This window comes from Anabrus simplex, chromosome 2 (genome assembly GCF_040414725.1).
Source record: "Anabrus simplex isolate iqAnaSimp1 chromosome 2, ASM4041472v1, whole genome shotgun sequence".
NCBI classification, from domain to species: domain Eukaryota; kingdom Metazoa; phylum Arthropoda; class Insecta; order Orthoptera; family Tettigoniidae; genus Anabrus; species Anabrus simplex.
Window position 1 is genome coordinate 260845897 of NC_090266.1, and position 13814 is coordinate 260859710.

General features: G+C 40.8%; 1 protein-coding gene across 6 annotated transcripts in view; it reads right to left on the reverse strand.

The window, feature by feature from the left end:
• Nucleotides 1-13408, reverse strand: part of LOC136862768 (zinc finger protein 431) — a 277839-nt gene extending 264431 nt beyond the window's left edge. For 3 of the 6 annotated variants that reach the window (XM_067139010.2, XM_067139004.2, XM_067139005.2), the window contains exon 1: nt 13300-13408. The gene's annotated coding sequence lies outside the window, so the exon portion shown is untranslated. The remainder of the gene's footprint in view (nt 1-13299) is intronic. The other 3 variants (XM_067139006.2, XM_067139009.2, XM_067139008.2) reach the window with 3 other exon arrangements.
• Between the last annotated feature and the right edge of the window lie 406 nt (nt 13409-13814).

Consider the following 13814-nt stretch of genomic DNA (forward strand, 5'->3'; position numbering starts at 1 on the left):
CACCCGGTCTGAGTGGTGTGAGAGTAAACCTGCCATTTTAAGGGCAAAACTGACATGTGTAAGGAAAATCTGTCTGATATTGTGAGACGTTAGTACTTTACAAAGTTTTTTACAGATGGAAGAAAATTTTGAAGCGAAGGTGAGAGAAGAACAGTTTGTTTTCTGGAGAAATATAGGAACACATGAAGCAATACATCTAATTTTAAATTATCAAAATAAATAGGGCAGGCTCATGTACAAGGCATGTGTAGATTGAGAAAAGACTTTTGATAAAACGACATACTATGAGGGGAAACAGACAATAACCAATGCCGAAAGGAAGCTTTTCAAATGTGGTGTTATGAACGACTGTAAAAGGTGAGACAGGCCACTAAATCACAAAGGAAGAGATTATGGATCAAGTGGAATGAAAATAATGTGAAATTCTGAAGGAGACCTCGATAAAAAGTGAACTACAGTAAGAAAACTCAAGGAAAATGAAAAAGAAGCGACTATCCAAAAAGTGAAGTAGAGTTTCAGTTTAACAAGTGGTTAAAGGAATGAAAAATGAGTTTTGGAAAAGGAATCACAGTTCAAAGAAAGGAATCCAAAACTCAAATTTGCAAAAAGATCTGGAGAAATTGCTGAATGGTATGGATGCTGGATCCTAATCAAAATTAATGGAATTCAGTCAAATTAAGGCAAGTTATGTAGGAAAAAGTAATGTTGCAAGTTTCAAGGGTGGCTGTAAGAACATTGACATCATTACAGCGACTTTTCTCTCAATCAGTTCTCCGCTCGCTGCAAAGAGGGACAATGTTTTCATGAGCTTCCAACCCCGCACCACCCCTAATGACCCATGGTTGGTTACTGTTAATGACAGGTTAGATGCTGGTTTACTGGAGAACAATGTTAGTGACAAGGTTATGTTAAGTCATGCAGCCACCTTAATACCTATTAATGTCAAGTGTCAATATTACAGATACGAAGGGTTAGGTTGCTGCTAAAGATAAAACTACTAATAGTGCTGGTTAAATTGTTGTCAAAAATTACCGATAGTGACTGGCAAGACTGTGGTTTGCTGGAAAGCACTGTTAGTGACTGTAGGAGTTCTTTCACATGAAAATAAATCTGTCACAAGGCTGCCATATTTTAGCACCTTCGAATACTGCCAGACTGAGCCGGGATCTAAACCTGCCAACCTGACCACAGAAGACCAACACTACTGTCTAAGCTACTCAGCCCAGCCATGCAGGAAGAGGTGGACCTCCCTTGTTTCCATTAGATTCTCGGTTCAATACGGAATTAACATGAAGCTTTCAAACTTGAATTAGGAAGAGAACTCAAATTACGTAGATCAATACGCTGACTTGTTCTACTACTCCTACTACTCCTCCTCCTCCTCTCACTTCAAACATTGATGTCTATAATGGAATTTTTTTAGTGATTATGGCACAGTATGGGGGAAATATGGACAAATTTATTACAGAAATATGGTGTTACAGAAGAATGTTGAAGATGAGATGAGTAGATGTGAATATCAAATGAAGATGTATTGAATCGAGTGGGAGAAGAATGATTTGGTGAATTTTGACCACAATATATCTTGAAACAATCGGGACTTGCTCAGTTGCTTTAGGAGACAATTGTAATGGGGGGCAAAAGTTGGGAGTATGCCAAGGCATAAATAAGACATTTACAGTAGGCTAGATACAAGATGCAGTAATTTCATACAACTGAAATATTTAATGCTGGATAGGATAATAGGTAAAACTTAACTAATGGGGCTGAAAAAAAGAGGTTAGGAAACCAACATTTCTTGAATTGCACGATGCAATAACATGCCACAGAAGGCAGCCAATTTAGGTGCGAGTATTCTCCGGACCACCTTTTGAGCAGACTAAAGCGGAAGTGAGTGTATAGACCAGGGGATGGCGCGGGCGACAAAGGCAGCGCCTTCGGTGTTGTCACACGGTAGGTGAGGGGGGGGGGGTGCACTTCTCAGAACGAGTTTTGGCAATGGTGCAGTCAATGCGGAGCTGCCATACTCACTCAGTGGATGTCCTGAACACGTGGGTGCAGTTTCAATCACAGTCTGGTTAAAAAAGCAGTGAGAGAATTTTATCAGTGTGCTTCGCTTTTACAAAAACAGTGTATGTGCGTTCTGCGTGCTAATTCATAATCCTTGTAATCTCTTGTACGTCTGTAGGTTTCTTCTTACTCGTTATTGGATATTATTGTGCAATGGATCCGAACAAAAATTCACCAGACTTATCAGTTGAAGAAGAAACGCAAGATTTTTACTTCCGACGAGAGAAATATGATTCTGTCTGTTTGTAAGCATTTCCGAGTGAATAGTATTGACGGCGGGATTAGTTTACCTCGTGTGCTGACCCCGGTTCTGATTCCGACATGGGTGTGCAGCAACTCGATAGTGATACAGCTTAATTACTGCAGCACAAGGTAAGCTGACGCTGAAACCTCCTGCATGATAATAAAAATAATAATAATAAGTAATAATATTTTTATAAATTTATATATTTGTAATAACTAATTTATTGAAATTGTACTGGACAAAGCGGAGGTGGGACAGGTTTTCGCCTGGATCCCCAACTTCCATCTGTCAGTTCCACGTTAATTCCAGTACGAATAGGCCCATACATAATCCTCACTTCTTTCCCTTTTTCATAAATCGCCCGTGAGTAGCAGCTCATTTCAATCAGAAATCAGGCCATATATTTAGATAATAATAGTGAATAATAAATAATAAAATATTATATATACTGTATATTGATAATAATAATCATAATAATAATATGTAATAATATTTTTATAGTCCGCCTCTGTGGTAGTGGTTAGCGTGATTAGCTGCCACCCCCAGAGGTCCGGGTGCGATTCCCAGCTCTGCCACGAAATTTGAAAAATGGTACGAGGGCTGGAACGGGGTCCACTCAGCCTCGGGAGGTCAACTGAGTAGAGGTGGGTTCGATTCCCACCTCAGACATCCTCGAAGTGGTTTTCCGTGGTTTCCCACTTCTCCTCCTCCAGGCAAATGCCGGGATGGTACCTCACTTAAGGCCACGGCCGCTTCCTTCCCTCTTACTTGTCTATCCTATCCAATCTTCCCATCCCTCAACAAGGCCCCTGTTCAGCATAGCAGGAGAGGCCGCCTGGGCGAGGTACTGGTCATTCTCCCCAGTTGTATCCCCGACCCAAAGTCGGGAACTCCAGGACACTACCCTTGAGGCGGTAGAGGTGAGATCCCTCGCTGAGTCCGAGGGAAAAGCCAACCCTGGAGGGTAAACAGATTGAGAAGAAGAATATTTTTGTAAAAATATATTTGTAATAACTAATTTATTGAAATTGTACTCTATGAAATTGTAGTTAGTACATTAAAACTGTGAAAGCCTCCGTGGCTCAGGTGGCAGCGCGTCGGCCTCTCAACGCTGGGTTCCGTGGTTCAAATCCCGATCACTCCATGTGAGATTTGTGCTGGACAAAACGGAGACGGGACAGGTTTTTCTCCGAGTACTCTGGTTTTCCCTGTCATCTTTCATTCCAGCATCACTCTCCAGTATCATTTAATTTCATCTGTCAGTCATTAATCATCGCCCCAGAGGAGTGAAACAGGCTTCGGCAGCCGGCTCAATTCCTGTCCTCGCCGCAAGATGGGGCTTCATTTATTCCATCCCTGACCCGGTCATTGACTGGAAAACAGATTGTAGGTTTTCACATTTAAAATGTAATTCAGTAAATTAATTGTTTAAAGACGTAAGCAGTTAAAAAACTGTATGGGATTCTAACAAGCATACGTTAATGTATTAATTATTATGAATTCATTCGAGGTTCAATCCCTGAGCTGTGCTGTATTATAGTGGTGGCATACAACTTTGAATCGCGCGTCGGCTCATTTGGCAACCACGGCGAGTGTGACGAGACAATGACGTCACTTCCGCTTTAGTCTGCTCAACAGGTGGTCCGGAGAATAGTGACAAGACATTGGTCTAGTTTGGTTAATATTGGCTAGTGACAAGACCACTGGCTGGTTTTGATTAGATCATTGGTCTAAGTGCAAGCGAAAAGGACTGGGGGCATAAGCCCCTCCAGATTAGAAGTGCAGAGCAGCCCATAAGCCTCTAGTATCCTCTACAACAGTATTGGAATTTTTTTTTATTAAACTGTGAATTTCCATCAGTGTGTACTTAACATATTCACATCGCGGATAAATTGGGAATGTGCCATGACACATTCAAACTTCGTGGTTTCCTCATTTTCACAGGATGTGGCAGCCCACTGGCCTCACGATACAAACTCTATCGGAGACAATAGAAAATTGCTCCAGGAAATAGGAGTCGCATTTCCCAGACTGACAGTATCAGTTTTAATTTTTCTCTAAAAACAAGTACATCTAGGGGTGGTACTGGTGGGTCCCTGGCGAGCATAATGGAAGGATGTCTCATCTCTCCTACTTGAGGTATCATTTCACAAAATTTTTGCATCCTCTTCTCCTTCCTAAGCATACATCCTCAGCAGTGATGTGTAACCAGGTGTTGAGACGAGCTGCTTCAAATCAGTCTAAAGACTGATGACCCAATCAGCATAACAAAAACATATGCAGGTGTATGCATGTTAGATTAAAGTAAACAAATTAACCTGCTTTGAATTAGGATGCAAATAGATGCTATCTGCATGACTAGCCTAATGAACTCCATTTTAGAAAACAGGAGCAGTAGAGGAAAATATAATGTACAATAGTAAGACTCCTCAGTTATTGCTTTATGAAAGTGAATGCTGGCTTGTATAAGAGCTTGGTGAAAATTAATTTCACTTCCTCCAGAATATTTTTTTTTGCCGCATCTTACCAACCTTAAGAGAAGGGTAAAAATATACACTGTGCACTGCAAGCTCTTATAATATTATAAGGAGGTAGAAATTATGCAACTCTTAGGTGGAATTCCTTTCAGAGACTGAGATATGTTCATTGCAATGTCCAGGAACCGACCACACCACCAGACGTGCGTTTATTTTCATAACCTAATATAGAGCAACACACGGCATCCTACATTGCTTAAATAGCTACTAGCATTGCAAATGGCCAACGTAAAATGGGATGCAATGTCATTCCCAGCAATGATGAGAATTACATTCCATTAACAACCCCCCTCCCCTGCGAACCATGTGACCTTGCCGCGGTGAGGAGGCCTGCGTGTCACAATGAAGCAGATAGCCAAGCCACAGGCACAACCATATCAGACGGGAATCTGTTGAGAGACCAGACTAACTAATGGTTCATCGAAAGGGGGTGAGCAGCCTTTCGGAAGTTGCAAGGGCGGCAGTCTAGATGATTGACCGATATGGCCTTGTAATAATACTCAACATGGCTTAGCTGTGTTGATACTGCTACATGGCTGAAAGGAACGGGAAACTACAGCTGTAACTAACTCCCGAGGACATGCAGCACGCTCCGTGTTAATGATGTACTGATGATGGCATCCTCCCCCGGGTAAAATATTCCGGATGTAAACTAGTCCCCCATTCGGATCTCCAGGGGGGGCTACACGATAGGGGCATTGTGGTAGGTTACAGAATCTGAAAAGGGAGATGGATAGTTGGTATATAAGTGAAGTACGTTGGCAGAACAGGATTTTTGTCAGACAACTACAGAATTAGCGACACAAAATCAAACAGGGGAAATGCAGGAGCTGGTTTAATAATGAATAAGAAAATAGGGCAGTGGGTAAGCTACTACGAAAGAATTATTGTCATCAAAATAGACACCAAACCAATGCCCACCACAATAGTGCAGGTTTATATGCCTACTAGTTCAGCAGATGAGGAAATCGAAAGAATATATGAATAGATATAAGATTTAATACAATATGTAAAAGGTGACGAGAATCTAATTGTGATGCGAGACTGGAATGCAGTGGTAGGCCAAGAAAGAGAAGGTAATACAGTAGGAGAATTCGGATTGGGACAAAGGAACGAAAGAGGAAGTCGGCTAGTTGAATTCTGCACTGATCATAATTTAGTCCTTGAAAATACTTGGTTCAAACACCACAAACGACGGCTGTATACATGGACGAGACCTGGAGACACTGGAAGGTATCAAAATAGACTTCATTACGATTAGGCAGAGATTCAGAAACCAGGTGTTGGATTGCAAAACTTTCCCAGGAGCAGACGTGGACTCTGACCACAACTTGTTGGTCATGAAATGCCATCTGAAGTTGAAGAAATTGAAGAAAGGAAACAATGCAAAAAGATGGGATCTAGATAAGTTGAAAGAAAACAGTGTGAGGGATTGTTTCAAGGAACATGCTGCACAAGGACTAAATGAAAAGGCTGAAGGAAACACGATAGAGGAATGGTGAATAGTCATGAAAAATTACATCAGTAGGGCTGCTGAAGAACTGTTAGGAAGGACAAAATGAAGATCAACTAAGAATCAATGGATAACTCAGGAGATACTAGAGCTGATTGATGAATGACGAAAATACAAGAATACTAGAAATGAAGAGGGCAGAAAAGAATACAGGCGATTAAATAATGAAGTGGATAAAAAGTGCCTCCCACGCTGGTATCTTCATCTTGTCGCGATGTGGGAGCTTGCGTGCCTAAGTGATCCTGAGAGCTATGCCGGCGGGAGCATAAGCTCCTGGTAGGGCCACCCAAGCCGGACAGGTCAAAGGTGATAGGCCAGACTAAGAGGGATACCCTGGCCCTCCAGGTTGGGGGTTGATCATGGGGCTAACAACCCTATATCGGAAAAACAACTCGTTACGAAACTCACAGACAAGAATAGCCGGACTGATAATAATGGTAAACGACCCACGCGAGGAAATGGAAGATGCAAACGGAAATATGATATGTATGTAGCAACCTGGAATGTACGAACCCTGAATAAACCAGGAGCCCTAAACAATCTAAAACAAGAAATGGAGAAATATAATATTGGAATAGCAGCAATTCAGGAAGTCAGATGGAAAGGAAATGGTGTTTTTAGAAGTGGTAGATATACAGTTCTGCATAGTGGAGGAGCCAAAGGTACAATAGGTGGCACAGGCTTCCTAGTGGATGACAGATATGTCAGCAGTTTTGAATTTTAAACCTGTAAATGAAAGAATATGCACTCTAAGGATGAAGGCCCATTTTTTCAATATCACCCTTGTGTGTGTGTGTGTGTGTGTGTGTGTGTGTGTGTGTGTGTGTGTATGCACCTACAGAAGAGACTGAGGATGAAGAGAAAGATATGTTCTATGGACAATTGGAACAAGAAATAGAATGCATCCCAAGACAAGATGTAAAAATCATACTTGGAGATTTCAACGCTCAAGTGGGTAAAGAAGAAGCCTATAGGGAGACAGTTGGGAAGGAAAGTTTGCATGAAGAGTAAATGATAATGGACAGAGGCTAATTGATTTTGCCATGGGAAACTCAATGGTGGTAAAGAGTACATGGTTTCAGAGAAAGAATATACGGAAAGCCACTTGGTGTTCACCAGATGGCGTCACCTTTAATCAAATAGACCATGTAGTAATTGATAGGAGATATGCATCTGACATGCAAGTTGACAGTTGTAGGGGAGCTGATTGTGATTCGGACCATTACTTGGTACAGGTAAAATACAGGCAACGTATTGCAACTTACAGATCTCCTAAGAAAGGGAAAGCTCCAAGGGGATATATGGTCTCAAAATTGAAAGATAAAGAAACTGCACAACTATATGAATGCAGGATGGAGAAGAAATTGGAGGCTAAACAACAAAGCTGGGCAGTGGAAAACATTGAAGGAAAGTGGATTTTATTGAGGGATGCATTGCAGGAAACTGCGGATGAAGTACTAGGAGTTGAGGTAAAGACCGAAAGGCAAGGATGGTTTGATGATGATTGCAGAAGAGCAGTTGAGGAAAGAAATGAAGCAAGGAAGAAAATGTTTAGCAGGAAAACAAGAACATACGTAGAAGAATTTAGGAAGAAGAGGAAAGAGGCAGACAGAATTTGTAGGAGAAAGAAGAGAGAGGCAGAGAGGAAATGAATTACAGATTTGGAGGAACAATATGATATGCAAGAAGTACGGAAGTTCTATGGGAAAATAAAGGACGTACAGAAAGGTTTTCAACCACATGCTGTATTCTGTAGAGATAAAGAAGGAAACATGATTGGGGGAAGAGACCGGATTCTTGACCGATGGGCGGAATACTTTAGTGAACTGTTGAATGTGGCTGCAGAGACGGTGAGATTGGAAGAAGTGGATGGGCAGCCTTGGCAGGATCCTAGCCTAGATTTAAAACCAGTGCCTGTACCATCTATAGAAGAAGTGAGGACGGCAATTAAGTACTTGAAGAATAATAAGGCTCCAGGAAGTGATAACATTTCAGCTGAGATGATTAAATACGGGGGTGAGCAGTTGACGCAACTTGTTCACCAACTAATTGTGGAAGTTTGGGAAACAGAACAAATGCCAGAGCATTGGAGCTTAGCAATTATTTGCCCAATTCATAAGAAGAAAGATAAAGCAAATTGTGAAAATTATAGAGGTGGATCTTTGCTTAGTGTGGTTTATAAGGTCTTAGCCAAGGTTTTGTCTATGAGACTCACTCCACTGGTTGAGCAGATACTAGGAGACTACCAAAGTGGCTTTCGACAGGGTAGATCAACAACAGATCACATCTTCACTGTCAGGCAAATAATGGAGAAATGCTATGAATATAATGTGGATGTGCATCAGCTGTTTGTGGACTTTCGGCAGGCTTATGATAGTGTGAAGAGAAGGAAACTGTATCAAACAATGATGGACATGGAGTTCCCAACTAAATTGATAAGACTGGTACAAATGACCCTAGCAGGTACTAAATGCATGGTTAAAATAGAAGAAAATCTTACTAAAGAGTTTGAAGTAAACCAAGGTTTGCGGCAAGGGGATGTGTTATCTACCCTGCTCTTCAATGTGGTTTTGGAGCGTGTGATGAGAAAGGTGGAGGTCAGTAATCCAGGCGGTACGCTGTTCAACCGTGTAACACAGAATCTGGCTTATGCTGATGATGTTGATATGCTGTCTAGAAGATTGAAAGACCTAGAGGAAGGACTGGACAGATTAGAAAAGGAAGGAGGTGAAATGGGCCTAAGAGTGAATAATGCCAAAACTCGTTACTTGTTTGCATCTAGGAGGACCGTAGTAAGGGAAGACAAGTGCATAAAATTAAATGGGATTAACTACGAGAGATGTGAAAAGTTTATTTAGGAGTGCTGGTGACTACGAGAGATGTGAAAAGTTTATTTAGGAGTGCTGGTGACAAAAGATAATGACATGAAAGAGGAAATAAAAGCGAGGATTGCTGCGGGCAATAGGGCTTACTTAGCTTTATTGAAAGTGTTTAGATCACGCAGCCTTGGTAGAAGTTTAAAGTTGACAGTCTATCGAACAGTATTACGACCAGTGGTAACTTACGGCTCTGAAACATGGACAATGACCAAAGTAGATGAACTGTTGAACAGATGGGAGAGAAAAATACTGAGAAAGATTTTTGGCCCGGTGAAGGAACGGGAATTGTGGAGAATAAGGAAAAACAAGGAATTGGAAGAACTCTATGGACATCCAAGTATCGTAACCGAAATAAAAAGCAACAGATTAAGGTGGTTGGGACACGTGGAGAGAATGCCAGATAATAGAGCTGTCAAGAAGATCTATAAGGGAAATCCAGGTGGTAGAAGGTGGAAAGGAAGACCCCGGAAAAGATGGCTGGATGATGTGGAGGAGGATTTAAGAAAGATGGGAATAAGAAGATAGAGGAGGCGTGCAGAAGATCGTGAAGATTGGGCTACAATCGTCAGAGGCCAAGGCCCTACAAGGGCTGTAGCGCCGAGGAGTAAGTAAGTAAGTAAGGATAAAAAGTGCAAGGTAGCTAAGGAAGAATGGCTGAAGGAGAAGTGCAAGGATGTTGAAGATTGTATGGTCCTAGGAAAGGTAGATGCTGCATACAGGAAAATCAAGGAAACATTTAGAGAAAGGAAATCTAGGTGTATAAATATTAAGAGCTCAGATGGAAAGCCACTTCTAGGGAAAGAAGACGAAGCAGAAAGATGGCAGAAACATATCGAACAGTTGTATCAAGGTAAAGATGTAGATGATTTGGTTCTGAAGCAAGAAGAGGCTGTTGATGCTGAGGAAATGGGAGACCCAATTTTGAGGTCGAGTTTGACAGAGCTGTGACAGGCCTAAATAGGAACAAGGCACCTGGAACTGATGACATTCCCTCTGAATTACCGATTGCCTTAGTAGAAACCAGCATGGCAAGGTTATTCTATTTAGTGCGTAAAATGTATACTAAAGAGAAGTGCCATCCGATTTTCAGCCGAATGTTGTTATACCTATTCCCAAGAAAGCCGCTGCTGACAAGTGTGAAAACTACCACACCATTAGTTTAGTATCTCATGCCTGCAAAATTTTAACACATGTTATTTATGGAAGAATGGAAAACAAGTTGAAGCTGAGTTGGGAGAAAATCAATTTGGCTTCAAAAGAAATGTAGGAACACCTGAAGCAGTCCTGACTTTACGTCTGATCTTAGAGGATAGAATTAAGAAGGACAAGCCCACGTACATGGCGTTCGTACATCTAGAAAAGGCATTCGATAATGTTGATTGAACCAAGCTATTTAAGATTCTGAACGTGATTGGGATTAGATACCGAGAACGAAGAATTATCTACAATCTATAAAAATCAGACCGGTCGTAAGAATCTAGGGCTTTGAAAAAGCAGCAGCAATCCAAAAAGGAGTGAGGCAAGGCTGCAGTTTGTCCCCCCCTCCTTTTCAATATTTAGCCTACATAGAACAGGTAGTAAAGGAAATCAAAGAGGAATTTGAAAGGGAATCACAGTCCAAGGAGAGGAAATCAAGACTTTATGAGATTTGCTGATGATATTGTTATTTTATGCCTTTGCTGGCAGGACCTAGTGTTTACAGTGCACTGTGTCTTCTGGTATAGGCTAGAGCAATTTTGTTACTTTCATTGATCTGTCTCCGTCTTATCCTTGGCTTTGACAATATGAAAGTGACCGAGGTATGAGCAATGCTAGTAATGCCTTTCCTTATGCAGCCAGTCCCTGCTATGAATGGTGTGAAAATGCTGCTCATAGGGTCAGTTGGTGCATCCATTTCAGTGGGCTTTGCAGACTGATATGTAATCACAACTCCTGGCTCGGTGAGGAAAGCAACGGGAAACTACCTCACTCCTCATTTCCCTAGTATGCCTCTTCAGTGATGCCTAGGCCATCTATGACAGCTGATGGTGGAGCTGTTGAGGATCCAACCAGCCTTAGGGCTGTGGACTGAACATACATACATTGTTATTTTATCTGAGACTGCAGAAGATCTCAAGAAGCTGCTGAATGGTATGGACAAAGTCTTGGGTTAAGGGGTACAAGATGAAAATAAATAAGTCCAAAACAAAAGTAATGTAGTGAAGTTGAACGAAGGCAGGTGATGCAGGAAATATTAGATTAGGAAATTAAGTCTTAAAGTAGATGAAAATTGTTACTTGGGTAGTAATATAACTAACGATGGCAGAAGTAAGGAGGACATAAAATGCAAACTAGCACAAGCAAGGAAGAACTTTCTTAAGAAAAGAAATTTGCTCACTTCAAACATTGATATAGGAATGAGATGTTTCTGAACACTTCCATGTGGAGCGTGGCATTGTATGGAAGTGAAACATGGACTATAATTAGCTCGGAAAGAAAGAGAATAGAAGCTTTAGAAATGTGGTGTTACAGAAGAATGCTGAAGGCGAGATGGATAGATCGAATCACGAATGAAGAGATACTGAATCGAATCTGTGAGAGGAGATCGATTTTGCTAAATTTGATGAGAAGATATAGAATGATGGGACACATCTTACGACATCCAGGACTTGTTCATTTGTTTTCCGAAGGAAGTGTAGGCAGTAAGAATGGTAGGGGTAGACCAAGGTAATGAATATGACAAGCAGAATAGAGCAGATGTATGATGCGATAGTTACTTCGAAATGAAAAGGTTAGCACAGGATAGGATGGATTGCTGCATCAAACCAGTCTATGGACTGATGACTCAAACAACAACACAATCAAACCTCCAGAATAAAAGCACAAGTAAATAGAACTTAAGACGAGCATACTGTCCACACAGCGCAAGAAAAAAGTCATTTATTAGCTGTAACCTATTTTGACAGCAGCATAGTCCGCAGAAGAGAAAAGATGTAATTCACCTTGCCATCACTAGCCCACACAGAATGCACTGCTATTGCCCTGAGTCAATCTCTGTAGAATTTAGTAGTACAACACGACCGGGAAAATGGTACAAAGTACCGAAGAGATACAGCGTAGATGGAAGACGCACACGTGACACACAAACTGGGAAGAAACTTACTCAACATGGAATGTTCAACTGCCCAAATTAATGTACCACCACAAAATGGGATGTTCAACGGCCAAAGAAATGCGCGGGAGGTGCGGTTCAAATACCGTTATAAATGTAGAGAGGGCCTGCTTCCACAGGTGTACGATACCGCACTTGATCAACAGCAGTGGATAAAGAAAGACTTTCCACGAAATAAAAGTCAGAATAGACTTTTTTTAAATAATGGGACACGTCGTCGTTCATAAAATAACAACCAAACAAATTTCGACGAATAAATATCCATAACCTAATGCGAGAAAAAATATCAAAATATTGCTAAAACTGATTTTATTTAAAGTAAACATCAGAAAACATAATTCACTTTACAGCAAGGCACTTCGAAATATTTCCAGTTTAGCACTGAAGCAATACACTCTTGTCTTGAAACTTGGATGAATCAACTCGAGAACATGATTATTACGAACACAAAATTGCACACACAGAATAGATCTCACACATCCCAGTCAACAATGAAAGGGAGTAAAAGCTGACGAATACAAGAGATTCTTTGCGATGCATAACACTCAAATTTCAAATCACGTGCACAAAGAGAGTTATCAAACAGCACGAGTTTCACGAGCCATTCTCTTGCAAAATAATTGAACTAACAGCCTCTTCCATTCGAAAATGGAAACTTGCAAGCCAAGTGCTTGTAATTAGAAGCTCCTGGGACAATAACTGAAAGTGCGCCAATTTATACTTAATTTCCTTGCATAATACTTCTCTGGCTCTTATAAAATAAAAGAACTTGAGAACGCATAATGGAAATTAAAAGAGTATTCCATACCGAACTTCTAAGAATAACCACCGACAGCAAATGTATTACATATCCACATATATATGCATGCAAAATATAAACAAGTTACAAGAAAAGCTACGCTTACCGCAACAACAAATTCAGTTACGAATCTCGTCCGCCAACAGTTAACAGTTTAACCGAAACAACGTAAAAATGATTGACTATTGCATGCTATGGCGTAGATTATATTACCAAGTAACATAGCAGGGAGAGCACGTTCTATTAGCAAGCTTAACATGTGACTCTTGATAACAGATAACTTACACAGAATGCGCTGACGTAGCAAAGCCCTACGGCAAATTTAACGCAAAATCGAACCGATGTTGGACAAATTTTGTTTTGAGAAATATCAGTTTAAAAAAAAAAGCACGAACCTAAAATGAAGATAGAAAATCCTGGGAAATAATCATTATCTAATAGCTTGTTATCACTACAACGCCTGGTAAACACACAATAACTTGATTCTAGCTTCAGAACTACGAAACAGGTTCCAATAAGGACGTTCCAGGAATCATTAATGAAAAAAAAGGAGTGTGTATGCGAGGATCTTCAAAGGGCAGAAGTATTTTGTCAGTAGTATGTAAAAATTGTTGATTACAA